General features: G+C 35.1%; 1 protein-coding gene across 9 annotated transcripts in view; it reads left to right on the top strand.

Annotated features, from left to right (window-relative positions):
* The window catches only part of MGAT4C (MGAT4 family member C), a 641,622-nt gene that overhangs the window by 367,762 nt on the left and 258,049 nt on the right, over positions 1–15,811 (top strand). For 3 of the 9 annotated variants that reach the window (XR_004176296.1, XR_002515728.2, XR_004176294.1), the window contains one exon: positions 15,335–15,506. The exons of 5 other annotated variants lie outside the window; for them this stretch is intronic. The gene's annotated coding sequence lies outside the window, so the exon portion shown is untranslated. Of the gene's footprint in view, positions 1–1,766; positions 6,123–15,334; positions 15,507–15,811 lie in introns of those variants that run through there. One more of the 9 variants, XR_004176293.1, reaches the window with a different exon arrangement.

Genomic DNA, 15,811 nt, shown 5'->3' with positions numbered 1-15,811 from the left:
TCTTTATGAAAGTAATGACCAGAGTCTATTCTAAATCACCACTGAACCTCCAGTGTCTGGAGTAAGGAGATCAGCTAGATAAATATGGTCAAGTAAATAAATGGTGTGAGTAAACAGAAGATTGCAAAAAGTGTACTTACACCTGGCAACAACAAAGTACTGAGATGCTACCAAATGTTAATCATAGAAATAAAATTTGAGTGGACTTTCTTAGAGCATAAATAAAATGTGTGCCCATCTCTGCAGCCTCCTTCCCTCTAATATGTGTGTAACCCTGTAACTAAATTATATAAGTATTTAAGTAAGATAACAGATTGTGCCCTTTGAGTTATGCACAGAATAATAAAAAATATGGTACCCTAATGGTCATTTGTAACACACAGATACTTGAAAGATATGAAGAGATACAGACTCATCATAGAAACAGTGTGCATGTGAGTGTGTTTGTACAAAAGTTGTACCAGGGTATAACTGATGCTACTAAAACTAGAAAGAATGTAATTGAGAATGTGATGTCCCATCATATGAAAGGCTGCAGAAAATCTCAAAATATAGAACAAAGAAAACTGCACTTTAAATTGCAGGGAAGGTCACTGGTGGCCTTAAAGAAAGTAGTTTGAGATATTAGATAGCAAGGAGTCCAGGAGGAAATTGATACTTAGGCGTTGAAGTCATGTTCAAGCAATTTCCAACTGAAAAGGAATAAAGACTTGCTGGTCAGAACTGTCAAATAATAACTCTTTCAGGAATGGAAAAAAATTATTTGGTGGGCAGATATATGAATTATAAGTAACATTTACCTTTGTAAATTGGTCTTCATAACTTGTACAAAACATAGTTATGATAAATAAAGCTATATGTTTATAGAACATATAGCTATATTTAAAAATTTCAGGCATAGTTAGAACAAAAGATAGCAATATATCCCCAAATATAGAAAATTTTGGGAGTCATTTACTCAGCAGTTAATTTATTCTTTTAAAATGACTCTTTCAGTAGCCATTTATAAGCATGTTTACAGATGGTAAACTGTTCATGAGTGTGTAGGCAAATAAACAAAGAAACCTTCTGGCATGAAGACCTAGACCCTCTAAAAGGTTGCAGGATACTCTAAGAAGCAATGGTGCACTAGAAGATATTCATGGCCTGCTAAATAGAAGAGCTCCTAAACTGTAAGACATTGACGAAATTAACTGAAACCAAAAGAGAGAAAGGTATGCTTTAGATACAGCTTAAAAATCTGTTGGATTGGAAAATACTACTACTTTCTAATATATAAATATGAATGTACAATTAATGTGTATGTATATACAAATTATTTTAGTTTAAATATGTAAAACTATATAATGATTATAATGATGGAAACTTGTTTTAAAATTTGGCTACACATTGAGCTATTTGTTCTGGTAGCTCTATGATGATTATAGATTTATTCTCAAGAAATTTCTGATTTACTTAGAAAGAAATCACTTTAGTTAATTTGTTCTTGTTGTAGAAGAGGACAAGATATTTTTGAATAATCTAGAGAGGTGAAAAATTATATTCTACCTTTTTCCAAAATAGTTTGAAAAACAAAGTAACAGGATTTGAGTACTAACCCTAGGAGCTAACATGGAAGGAGCACTGGGATGCACCATGGTTTCCAAGAAATTGAGATCAAAAGGGGGTTTTGAAACCAGAACAGTTAGCCACAATACTATGCCTAGGAAAGATCACAGTCGCCTCTATGTGACAAAGATATTCATTCAGAAATCTCTTGTATTCAGGCTAAACTGAAGATGACTAGACCCTAGAAACCAGACAGAAGCATAGACACCCCAAAACAATTTGAGGATGCCCATGGGGACAAAATATAAAGAAGTTCAAAAAAGGAGGCAGAACATGGTGTCTGAGGTCTGACGGGAGAATCTAGGCAAGAAGACTGAACTCAAAGACAAGATTATAATTTCCAGGAAGCCTAGGAAGGGCAGAAACTTAATCTGGAAACCTGGCATGCTAACCTGAGACCCAGTAAGTGCAGGAGACCTAATTATTCCTCTCTGTTTTTGGCAAGAGAACTCGAGGACTGGTCAGAGTGTCTGAGATCAGGGAGTTGTAGAACCTTGGTGGATTTGTACCCATAGGTTTAGCTGGTGTTTCTATTGGTGAAGGGTAGAGGGCTGATCCCACCATTTGGTGTATTTTTTTGAGTTTAGACTGGGCCATTATAGTGTGGGCTTAGGAGTCAGTTGGCTAGGAATTAATTCCTGGCTTCCCACTTAACCAGTGTCATGACTATGAGCAAAGAATTTAACTTCTCTGTGCCTCAGTTGCCTCATCAGAGGGATTAAGTGAGGATCAAATGAGATAATGCATACCATCCATTTAATACTGCACTGACCCAGTATATGCTGGATAAATGCTGTACCTTATGATTATTATTACTCACCCATAAACCCCATGCTTCAGTTCTGCTGCTCCCTGAAACTCACCTCTGGGCATTGGCACATATTCTTTCTGTTTGAAGAAGTCTGCTATGTCAATTCCTTTTCATCTTTACTTGCGGTGTTTGGGGTTTCTTTCTAGAACCTCTTTGATGGGTGAGGTGTCCCTCTTTTGTGCTCAGAGAGCATTTTTACTTTCCCTATAATGTATTTAAATTGACCATTGCCTTTTCTGTATCCCCCATTAGCCTGTAGGCTCTGTGTCTTTTGAGATTTTATAAGTTTTATCCATTGCTCTATCAGCAGTGCTAACGCAGAGTAGAAGCTCATTAAATGTTGATTAAATGAATGTATGATGAGAAACCCCAGGCTTAGATCCCTTTAGGGAGCCATAATCTGAAAGGATTTCTCTATTAGAGTTTAATTTGGGGTACTCTGTTAGAACTTAGTTGTAGAGCCAGAACTACAAGGTCTGAGGTGAGAGAAAATGCTGCTTTTAGAGGGTGGCAATGAAATCCACCCCTTCACTAATCCCCGTCTGTCTCCTGCCCCAACAGTGTTGGTAGAAACAACTTACATCCTGAGAGTTTCTGACACAACCCCCGAGCTGCTGTGGCAGTCACCCTCTTTCCCAATCTAGTTGGTAAAAATATGCCTGGAGGGTAGTTAGCAAATGTCTGCCCAGGATCATTAAACAGTGCAAAGCATTCTAGAAAGTATAGGATGTGCACTGCTTGTGTGCATGTAGGCGTAGGTATGACCTAGGCAAGATGCTGCTGTTCTTAGTATTTATAAGCATTTCTCTTGCATTTCTTTCATCTTAATTCACTTTTTTATCTTAGTAAGAAAAATGGCAAACGCCACCAGCAGCACCGTAGCCTTAAAAGTCACAGGGGCAGGCTTAATGTGGACAGTCTTTTCTCCTCCTGGACTCTTCTCACTGCATAAAAAAATGTATTTGTTTTATATTGCCGTGTAACAAATTACCACAAATTTAGATGCTGAAAACAATAGACGTTTATTATCTCGCAGTTTCTACGGGCAGCAATATAGACACAGCTTGGATAAGTCTTTTATTCATGGGTCTCAAGAGGCTGAATAGAGGTGTCTACTAATCTTTTTTTATCTCTGGAGTTCAGGGTTCATTTTCAGACCAAGTTTTTGGCAGAATTGTGTTTCTTGCAGCTGTAGAATGGAAGTCCCTCTTTTCCTGATGGCTCAGTAGGGTACCACCCTCAGAATCTATAGGCCACCTTAGTTCCTTGCCAGGAGGCTCTTTCACAGGCCTTTTCATAACAGTGAAGCTTACTTCTTCAAAGCTGGCAGGAGAATCTCTTGCTTAAGTCTGCTAAAATGGAATCTTACATAGTCTAATAAAATCATGGGAGAGACCCATCACATTTGCCTTGTTCTATTGGCTATAAGTCATAGGTTCTGCCCACACTCAAGGGGAGGGAATAAGACAAGAATGTGAATCATTGAGGGTCACCTCAGGGTGTGTCTACCACATGGAACAATCACAGAACATTCTCAGAGACCTCTAAGTGACTGTCAGCTGCCACTGCCAAATCATTTGTTAGAGATATTCTATTAATTTCCCTAAACTTGCAAGTAGCAGAGCTCACCCAACAAGAGTAATTTTGCTTGAGAAAAATTTGTCAGTAACCAAGAGAAATTGATGATTGGAGCCAGGTGAGATGGCCAGCTGCCTACCCTGTGAGCTCAAAAAGAAATTCTACCCTCGTGTACTCATTTTGAGTTTGGAGACCTGGAGAAATGACTGCAGGGTTTGCCACTAATTAGACTATTTGGAAAGAGTACATTTTCAGTTAGAAACCCCTATTTTCAACCCATTGTCAAAGAGGAGGAAAGTCAAGAGTCTCATTGCAGATTTTATCACTTGGGACCACCTTAATGTTAATGTGCTTAAAAATGCAAAATACCTAAAAGATCTCTTGTTCCTTGGCTCTGTTAGTAGCTAGAGTCAGTTCCCTTAACTTTCATAGCTGAAAGTTCTGAGGAGCCATTAGAGCCCATAAGGAACTGGGAGGTGTGTGTTGTATGTGTATATGTGTGTGATTATATATGTGGTGGGGAGTAGGGGATTAGTGCCTTACTCATGCCACTGTATAAAGGTAAGTTCAGATGGGAGAGCTAGGTTTTCAGCAACCCCCTTCCTCCATTTTTCCTTCTCTTGTATTCTTTCTATTTGCCTTGAAATACCCTATCTTTTTTTTTTTTTTTTCTACTCTAAAGTACTTCCCTGGACAATCAAATAAAATTGATAAAGGCTCTTGAAACTTTAGTCCAAAGTCAAGGTGTCCCGATAAACAGAAAGTACAGGAGTTACAAAGAAGTCATTACATGTGAAATACTCTATAGAAGAAATAGCAAAAAAGATACTTGTTTAAAGGGTCCATGCGTATTCACATGGACAAAGTATCAACATAAAGGAATCTGAGAGGCCACTTAAATAAAAGAAATGATGCAGATTCAAGGGAAAGATAGATTGAACCTGAGGCAGCATCTATGTTTACCAAATCCAGCTTTGCAGCCAGTGAGCTGAAGGGAAATGTTTTACATGTCTTTGCATTGCAGGATCCTGCAACTGGGGAGTTTTTCTAACATGTTCTCTGGAGTTAGATTGAATGGGTGCAGCTCTATAACCAATGTCTGCATAATTGCATAAAAGGGAACTTGTTCTACTTGAGGTTGAGGCCCTAGGCAGAATTTAAATATCACTCCAAAGTCCTTAAATATGTTCCCAGAGCCTCAGTCATGAAAAGATCCAAGCAAAGGGAGGCAACTGGGCAGTGTGATGGTATAATGAAAAGATGGAGGTTGCCAGTAGAGTGGGGATAACTTCTGAGACACTGGGAGGCTACCAAAGGTAAACACAGTGATATTTTCTCAGTGTCCTCCCCTCCCCCAGTCTCAGATGATTTGAGAGCTGGATTGGCAAAGCAGGCTCGGGCAAGGCTCAGGAAGAGTGGTTTGTTGGGCCAAGTCAGACAGGTGGTGAGTATGAAGCTAAAGGCTTGCCAGCATTATGAAACCAGGCCTTTTGACATGTGGTTAACCACCTGAAGTGAAGGTTGGAAGAGGTTACATGGCATTTTAGGAAGCACTTTATGAACTGCTTTCCCACATAAAGTAATCAAACAGGTCTGGTATCTGAGGCCAGCCTGAAATCAACTGCTGCTGATGCACTCTCTACTGAGCTCAGCTATCTTTTTCCTCTTAGGCAGGACCACTCTGCTCCTTCTAGACTTTCAAGAATGGGGTCATGACCCAATCTACAAAAATGTCAGGACCCAAACAATTTGGAAGAGTAATGAATTACAAGCTGTCAAACAAAATAAAATTTACCAGCCCATAATAATAATAAAGAGATAGTAATTGGGGGGAAGAGATAATCTTTTTTAACATTAGAATTCAGACAGCCAATTAGAAATGCAGAGGGAGAGATACTTGGAAAATTGTTATTTTTGATTCCACAGTAGTCAAGATTGGATCAGAAAAGAGTCACCAATGGATGCTGAATGAAGGGACTAATTTTGTTGTGGGGCATGATACATGTATAGTCATAAAGTGACTTCCCAAGGACTTCCTATTAGTTTCAAGGAAGAACAAAAATAATCATTACTGTGGAAAACCAGAAAATAGTTAATTGTGTTTTTAAAATTAATATTATCAGTGCTTTAAAGTTCATATGGAACCAAAAAAGAGCCCGCATTGCCGAGACAATCCTCAACCAAAAGAACAAAGCTGGAGGCATCATGCTACCTGACTTCAAACTATACTACAAGGCTACAGTAACCAAAACAGCATGGTACTGGTACCAAAACAGAGATATAGACCAATGGAACAGAACAGAGTCCTCAGAAATAATACCACACATGTACAGCCATCTGATCTTTGACAAACCTGACAAAAACAAGAAATGGGGAAAGGATTCCCTATTTAATAAATGGTGCTGGGAAAATTGGCTAGCCGTAAGTAGAAAGCTGAAACTGGATCCTTTCCTTACTCCTTATACGAAAATTAATTCAAGATGGATTAGAGACTTAAATGTTAGACCTAAAACCATAAAAACCCTGGAAGAAAACCTAGGTAATACCATTCAGGACATAGGCAGGGGCAAGGACTTCATGTCTAAAACACCAAAAGCAATGGCAACAAAAGCCAAATTGACAAATGGGATCTAATTAAACGAAAGAGCTTCTTCACAGCAAAAGAAACTACTACCAGAATGAACAGGCAACCAACAGAATGGGAGAAAATTTTTGCAATCTACTCATCTGACAAAGGGCTAATATCCAGAACCTACAAATAACTTAAACAAATTCACAAGAAAAAAACAAACAGCCCCATCAAAATGTGGGCAAAGGATATGAACAGACACTTCTCAAAAGAAGACATTTTTTTCAACAGACACATGAAAAAATGCTCATCATCACTCGCCATCAGAGAAATGCAAATCAAAACCACAATGAGATACCATCTCACATGAGTTAGAATGACTATCATTAAAAAGTCAGGATACAGGTGCTGGAGAGGATGTGGAGAAATAGGAACACTTTTATACTGTTGGTGGGAGTGTAAACTAGTTCAACCATTGTGGAAGACAGTGTGGTGATTCCTCAAGGATCTAGAACTAGAAATACCATTTGACCCAGCCATCCCATTACTGAGTATATACCCAAAGGATTATGAATCATGCTGCTATAAAGACACATGCATGCATATGTTTATTGTGGCACTATTCTCAATAGCAAAGACTTGGACTCAACCCAAATGTCCATCAGTGACAGATTGGATTAAGAAAATGTGGCACATATACACCATGGAATACTATGCAGCCATAAAAAAGGATGAGTTTGTGTCCTTTGTAGGAACATGGATGCAGCTGGAAACCATCATTCTCAGCAAACTATCACAAGAACAGAAAACCAAACACCGCCTGTTCTCATGGGTGTTTAATTTAACAATGGGAATTTAACAATGGGTGGTGGATATTTAACAATGGGAATTTAACAATGAGATCACTTGGACACAGGAAGGGGATCATCACACATCGGGGCCTATTGTGGGAAGGGGGGAGGGGGAGATAGCATTAGGAGATATACCTGGTGTAAATGACGAGATAATGGGTGCAGCACACCAATATGGCACATGTAAACATATGTAACAAACCTGCATGTTTTGCGCATGTACCCTAGAAATTAAAGTATAATAAAACAATTATCAGTGAGGTACAGATGGATATTATGTACCCCCAGATTCTTTTCCCAGACAACAAAATCACCTGTGTATTATTTTTTGCCAGGAGTGCATAATTTAAAACTAATCATGAACATCAGACAAACTGAAGGTGAGGAATATCTATTAAAAACAGAGTGGGGAAATTGTATTCTTCAAAATTATCCATAACATTAAAGACAAAGAAAGGCTCTGATATAATTCAGGTTAAAGAAAGCTAAAAAGAAATAACTAAATGTAATACCTTATTCTAGACTTGGTCCCATACTGAAGGGGTGAAAATGCAAACATTTCAATTGGCAAAGTTGAAATGCAAACATGTATTAGTTGAAATTATCATATCAATATTAAATATAATATTGATAATTTTAATGTGGTAATATACAATAAAAGTGTTATTCTAGGCAATAAAAATATAAATATTTAGAAGTAATAGACTATGATGTACGCAACTTCCCTCAAATGATTTCAGAAAGAGAGCCAGGGGAGGGGCTGGAGGGAGAAAGAAAAAGATTAAACAAATGATTAAACAATAAGGTAAAATATTTATAAGAGCAGAATCTGAATGTTGGTTAAAAATAGATGAATGTTCCTCATTTTTTTTAATTTTTGCTACTTTGTGGTAAATTTAAAATTATTTCCAAATGAAGAGTTTATTTAAAAAGTTACCCAGTAAATATTGTTGTTAAAAACCCACAAATGTAGAACAGTATATTCATTTTGCTCCCAATTGTTCAAAAATAAATAGAAACACAAAGACACACATGTTCATTAATTTACATTAAATTGTATAGATAGATAGATTCAGCTAACAGCTTTGTAACTGCTAACCCTGAAACCATGTAAGCTGAATTCAGATAAACCCTGTGACTGAGAATGCATGTGCCCACATTTGTACCATAATGAATTTTTTTTTTATGCTTTTGTAAACTTGATGATTGTATTAGGAAACATCAGATAGCATAATAAGAACATTATGAAAATGATTAAAATAAAATATGGTAACATCCAAGACAAGTAAAAAAGTGATAGACATTTGCCTCTGGGTCAGCGCGTTTATGTCTAGATAGGAGAGATACCTGCTTTTCACTGTGTGACTCTTGTGATGTTTGAATAAAAACAAAACACATATATGTATAATATATATTATATATGTGTGTGTGTGTGTGTGTGTGTACTCTTGAAATGAAAAACAAAGCACACTTGGTTTAATGCAATTTAAAATATATTTATTAATTGCTTTCTGCACATTAGAATATGCATTGGAGATATAATTTTAAAATTATATTTTATATCTCCTGCCTTCCAGGAGTACATGTTCTACTAGAGAATAGAGGGATAAGATCTTTTAATAAATAAAGAAAAGTAAAATAATTAAAAATGCCATTACTAGAGAAAAATAGAAGAAAAAGAATTATAAAACCTTTGTTGTATGTCTGGATTTCCCACTGACTTAATTGTTATAGCTTATCTAAAATCTTTTATACTTTTTCTCACTTTATAAAAGGATGAATAACATTGCTCTTTCTACTTTCCACATAAGCATGCTTTAAGGATTAATGGGATTATTTTATGAAGATTTTTGAACTTCACTTGGAAAGGATATCTGAAAGGATATGAAATAAATACATATTAATTGTAATTGGTATTAATTTTAATTGTAAAACATGCTTCTTTGAAACACATTTACGTGTCAGCTGAAGTAGAAACAGAGAGAGAGGGAGAGATAGAGAGAGAGAGAGAGAGAGAGAGAGAGAGAGAGAGAGAGAAACAGAGAGAGGGAGAGAGACCGCTTCTGGCTTCTTAATTTAAGGCTTTCACTGACCCTCAGAAGTTTCTGTGTAATTTGGCATTTTACAGCAAAAGTAGTCATGTTCCTTCCTCCACGAGCTTTCCTAAATAAAAATTTTCATGTTATCAAAGCCAGATTTATTGAGACATCCAAAAGTGATGACTTTGGGACAATTAGATTGGAGTTACTCCAATGAGATTGAATCAAAGTGTGTCATGGTCTCTGACAGCCTTTTTGGAACATACCTAGTTTTAATAATGCAGTTGCTATGATACATACGAACGGATATTAAGGGTCACCCTTTAATATCATAAAAGCAGTAAATTCCAAGTTTGACGTTAAAACATGAGTCTTAGATTTTCATATGGTACCAAATATTACTGTTTTTATAGAATACTTTTTAATGTGATTCTGATAGACAGCCAAAAAACCCATGAGGTCTACTAGAAATGAACATTTTAGGCTTTTAATATTAATACTATGAGCTTGCATAATACTTTATCTTTTTTTCAAAGCCTTTCACATTCATTATCTCATTTGAGAGCGTTAGCTGCTTATTCAATGGCCTTTTCATTAAATCACATCACCTCTCCAGTCACTTTTTCATTCCTCTTGTGACTAAAAAAGTACACCTTAATTATAACCATAAATAATTCTATATTTTATTATTGTGCTGGATGAAATATTGATTATTGAGTAAAAAGGCTCAACAATTTGAAGATGGCATACAATACAAATTTAGATCTACTATGAAGCTATATCTGTGCTGTCCAAGTTTTCCAGTACATTAGAGCTTCCCCTTCAGCTAACAGCTTTGTAACTGCTAACCCTGAAACCATGTAAGCTGAATTCAGATAAACCCTATGACTGAGAATGCATGTGCCCACAATTGTACCGTAATGATTTTTTTTTATGATTTTGCAAACTTGATGATTGTATTAGGAAACATCAGATAGCATAATAAGAACATTATGAAAATGATTAAAATAAAATATGGTAACATCCAAGACAAGTAAATTCTTTTTATCATGGGTCATTCTTTGCAAACAGCTCAAAGCATCTTCCATGTGTTCAGTCTTTTGTATTACTTGACTATGCAATGTACTGGCAGAAGATGAGCTTTGTTAACTCTAACATGCAGGATTTGCATACCCCTTAACAGTGACTCCATTGGAGAACAAAAACCACTAATGCATGGTTTTTTTTGTTTTGTTTTTTGTTTGTTTGTTTTGTTTTTTTTACCTCCTAATTTTATTTTAGGTTCATACAGGTTATCAAAAAGTAAAGAGAAATGACTCAACAAACTCATTATACTTATTGATGGCAATATATTTACTTCACAGTAAATGATAACTAAAATCTATTCAAATTTTGCAAAAATAATTCCATATATTTCAAGTGACTCTACAATCCCAGAGTGGATATTTTAAGCTTATTTGTGCAAGATGCCAAGAGCACAGATTTTAAAGGAAGAAAATTTGGGTAGACTTTAGTTATTATTTACCCTCAATATTGAAAGATAAAATTATCTATCAATTAATTGTTACAGTTAAGTATACTATGTCACTTTTTCATGTTTTCTTGTAGGTCTCTTGTTTTCTATCTTCCCTAATGTCATATCTGTGATTCATATTTTCAGAAATCTTTATTGTAAGTAGACTGTGAGCTTCAAAGAACTTAAAACAACACAAATTTCTCTTCTGATATTGATCTGTATGACATTATCTGTCTGCTTAATTTCCACAGAGATATGAATAAAGGAAAGAAATTAAACCTATAGTAGCAATGGTTTTGGTTGGCTCATTGAACCTGATTAAATAAAAGGTTTTAATAGACAATTTTAAAATTTTTATGAATAAAATTTTGCTTATAATTTTATGATGGCTATATTGCATGTCTAATATTGTAATTTTTTATTATAGCTAATTTTCAAGTGAGATTTAAAGCATGCTAGTCACTGTGTTGAACACTTACACATTTTCCCGTTTAATTGCCCAACAATCCTAAACTGCAAAGTATCGCAATTTTATTGATAAGAAAACCTAGGACTATTTAGGAAAGTCACACTGCTAGTGAATAATAGAGCTGGGAAACAACTTATAAGTAGGTTATCTATATCCAGAACTTTTATTCACACTGTTTTATTAAGTAGATTGCCATTTTGTTCATTTGTATGTGTGTGTTTATGTATATGTGTGGTGTGTGTGTGTTTTCTATATCCTTATCATGTTTATATTAAACTGTTTATCCACATTCTTTCTTCTCTCTCTCCCCCAGCTTCCCTCTCTAAAAATATGTATTTAGAGCTGGAATACATATGTAAATATATGTATATATGTAGTTTAATATACTTTAAATTATATACTTTAATATATGATATATAAATATATCTATGTATAAATATATAGATATATAAATATATTTTATAAATATCTATAAATATTTATATATCATATATTAAAGACTGAGCTAACGGGACATATAATATATTTTTCTTGTTTAAGATAAAGCCTTTACCAGGTATGCAAATTCGGCTAATATTTTTTGAAATCATCTTCAGGACCTGTTTACCAAGATAATCACATTAAATAACTCTGCTTTGTAATCTCATGGCTTCAGAATATTTTGCTTATGTTAAATTATTTCTGTCACCTCTAGAATCAACTTTTGTGTTTTTTCTAATTGAACTGGAGATGGTCCTTTAATTATTTAGTAATTTACATATCTGCTTGCAATTATACTAGTTTAACGGACCATATAAGAACTCCCCGTTCACTGTTTCCATTCATGATGTTCATATATATGCTTAATAAAGAAGCATCCTATGTGTTGGTATTGGATTCAGACCCTAAACAGTGACAACATTTTGGACCCTTGGTTTTGTATTAGCAATGATGTTTAACTTCTTGGCATCCATTTATACTTCTCTCTTTATTAATTTAGGATAATAGTTATAAGCCCATCTTCCTTGCTAGAAATAAAACTGAGACCTAATTTTTGCTTATAAGGTATAGGCAGAAACCTGCTGGGATAGGGTGGAAATGATAATTATTTCTCCTAAAATAAAGACACATAAATGAAATATCTTTAGTGGAACCGCTACAAATATCTTACCAACTCTAAGTAGCCAGAGAACCAAGACAATTAGTATGGGAGGGATGAGTGCTGAAAAGAATCCAGGCCTTTGATAGTTTTGTAGAGATGCTACATCAACCAACCCTGAAAACACTGTGCCTTTAAATTGTTACATTAGACTGTACTTTTCATTATTTTCTTGTGCTTTCATTGAAAACATATGCACTTTCAGTGACACATGAACAATGTATTTCAGTGATGTCAGTAGGATATCTGTGCTCACGTTTTGAGCGGCCATGAATTAGACCCTTCAGTCTGCTGTAAGATGATTTAGATCTTTATATACAGCTGTGACATAATGCTATGTTAATCCAAGAGTATGTCTTAAAATATGCTGACCTTCTGTTATGTAGACTTGCTTCTTAGGTTTTTGGAGTAGTTGGTAGTAGTGGTTTTGAAATCACACCATAGATATTTATTTAACACCAACTTTATTCCAGTCACTATGCTAAACTCTAAGGACAATAACAATAAGTAAGACTCAGTACTGGCCTTCTGGAATCACGCTTTCATGAAGGAAGCAAGTATCTACTCAGGAGCTAGGTACTGAGATTCACAGAAATGGTGCTTAAACTAGTCTTCAGTGTGTGGAGCAAGTAGTCCAAGAAGAGTACTTTCTAAGATTAAATATAAAACAATGAACAGGATTAGCCAAATACAATGGTGCAGCATTTCAGACAGCATATACAAACACTCAGAGACAGAGAAAACAATTTATAGTCCATATCAACCTGAAAAAAGTCAGTATGACAATAGCATTGAGTTAGGTGACAGAGGTTAGAAACAAGGGGGAGGAGAGGAAGGAGAGGAACTATTACAAAATAAATCTTGTAACACCTTAGTATGTAGTTTGTGTTGTAACCTGTTTGAAGGAGGAAATCACTGGAGAGTTTTAGTTTTATTAGAAAAGTGACATGAATACATTTATATTTTATAAAAAATCCCTTTTGATTATTGATGGACTAAAGCTAGACAATCTTAAAACAGATAGATCGGTCAAGTGTACATTAAAAATTTATTGAGGAAAGAGAAGATGTGACCTAAACAGAGGTGATAGCAGGGGGAAGAAGAAGAGTAGATGAATCTGAGCAAGTGGAGTCAAAAGAATATGCATTATGCAGCCGAATCTATAGACCCGGAGTTCATGGGAAAAAGCTGCCCCGGGAACCATACGAATATAAATAAACCTATGAAGATGGATGAACTAACCCAGCAATGGAATAAGAGAGGTTTTGTTTATTTTATAAGTAAAAGAAAAAAATAAAAGGCTAAGCACAGGTCTTTTAAAAATATCAACATTTAAGAAGAGGCAGAATGAAGCAAGACAGCTCAAATAAGTAGACAAAACACTAAAAGAGATGTAACAAGAATTTAAAAATGTATTTCAGGAAGATGGAAGGAGGAAATGGTGTCAGATGAAGTACCAGTTCATGTGTGGGAAAAAAACAAAAACAAAAACTGAGAAATGTTGATTGGTTTTAGCAAAAAGGAGGTCATTGGTGACCTTGGGAATAGCAGTTGCAGTGGGGTAGTGTGGGAAGAATACAAATTAGAAAGGGTTTAGGAATGAATTAGAGTAAATTAGGGGAGACAAAACTCAAGCAACTAATGTGAAGGGGAAAATAGAGGTTATTAAGCAGAGGGGACAACTAGTGTCGGCCAAGAGCTTTGCACTGATGTATGAGTTGTCAAGATTTCTGACTATGTACCCAAGAACTGTCAGTGCAAACCAGGACTTATGCTTGCATACACTGTTTACCAGACACAGATTGGTACCTATTTTGCATTTAGAATGATATTCAAACCACAGCAGCATGCTGACTCAGCACAGAGATTCATACTTGATGGAGAGTTTCTCTCAAGTGTGCATACAAAGTGCAATGTTAGGCATACAGTCATTCTTCAATAAACATCCACATGACATAAAGGGCTGAGTATCTTAATCTCCAGTTACCTCTCATTTTATAAAAATCAATTCAAATCCTTTGTTTTCTTTACTTGTAATTTTTTCCCCAAATGCTGGATCTCCATTAGTCTAAGATAATGTTATATCACTATTTCAAATAATTCAATTTAAATATCTTATTATCGGATGTTCTCTGGAATTCATCTTTAGGGAAACATACATAGTTTTTACAAAAAAACTAAACCAGATGGCTTTTTCAATCTGAATTGTATATACTAAACAAGAAATGTTCATCCTGATCCATTTTCATGCCTTTTTATTGTTATTATTATTGCTACTGTGATAGCATACATTATTTGAAAAACTTAAAATAAATTAATGTCAAATATTACTTGAGAATAAAATATCCAGTTCTGTATAAAAACATTTAATCCATTACATAATACATATTATAAACTTGTATATAGTAGAAAATAATTCACAAACTTTTGAAGTCAGAATAGAATAAAACAAACAGAGCTGAGCTGTCTTTAACTGATTCTGATAGCAAGAACTGTTATAAAATGAATATATACATATACTTACTGCAATTTTATTTCGCAAGGAAACATTACAAAGGATAATTCAGCTCAAAAATAGTTATTTTCTTGAGATTTTCTTTAAATTATGACTATTTTTAGATACTCATATCATACCTATTTAGAAAGGGAATTCCTAATCAAATTCAAAAGAAAAAAAAAAAACTGTAAGTGAAATTGTGTTCCTTTGCTTTGCTATTGACAAGGGCACTTAATTCACCCTTCTTTGTACTTGTAGCAGGAAGAAATTGTCCTGGAATTCACCAACAAAATATCAAGTCCAAGGTGCTACAACTGTGAAACCTAGTAACTCTGAGGAATCAAAGTTTTCACTCCTTGAAACCCAGCAAGCCTGTCACCTATCAAAGGCTGCACCTTCGGAGTCCTTGAAATAAAGATCTGAAGAATAATGTAATGTGTCATTAGCATCAAAGTGTCTGCTAGCCTATAATATTGGTTTTGATTTAAATGTGTTAAGTACTGGCCCCTTGGCTTGCTTCCAGATTCCTAGTTGCTTACCAAGTAAGCACCAAAACTTCATCATATAAATTTACTTCTTTGAAAACAGACTTGCATATGAGCTGCTTATGAAGAAAACTGTTTCCTGCAAAATACCACTTTCTTTTCTAAAACCCATTTAATTCACATTGCACCATAAGGGCAGTAGTCATGCAAAATTCCTAACACTACATATGATACAACAGAATAAATCTAA

This window comes from Papio anubis, chromosome 9 (genome assembly GCF_008728515.1).
Source record: "Papio anubis isolate 15944 chromosome 9, Panubis1.0, whole genome shotgun sequence".
Lineage (NCBI taxonomy): Eukaryota > Metazoa > Chordata > Mammalia > Primates > Cercopithecidae > Papio > Papio anubis.
This window is presented reverse-complemented; position numbering and strand designations above follow the sequence as displayed.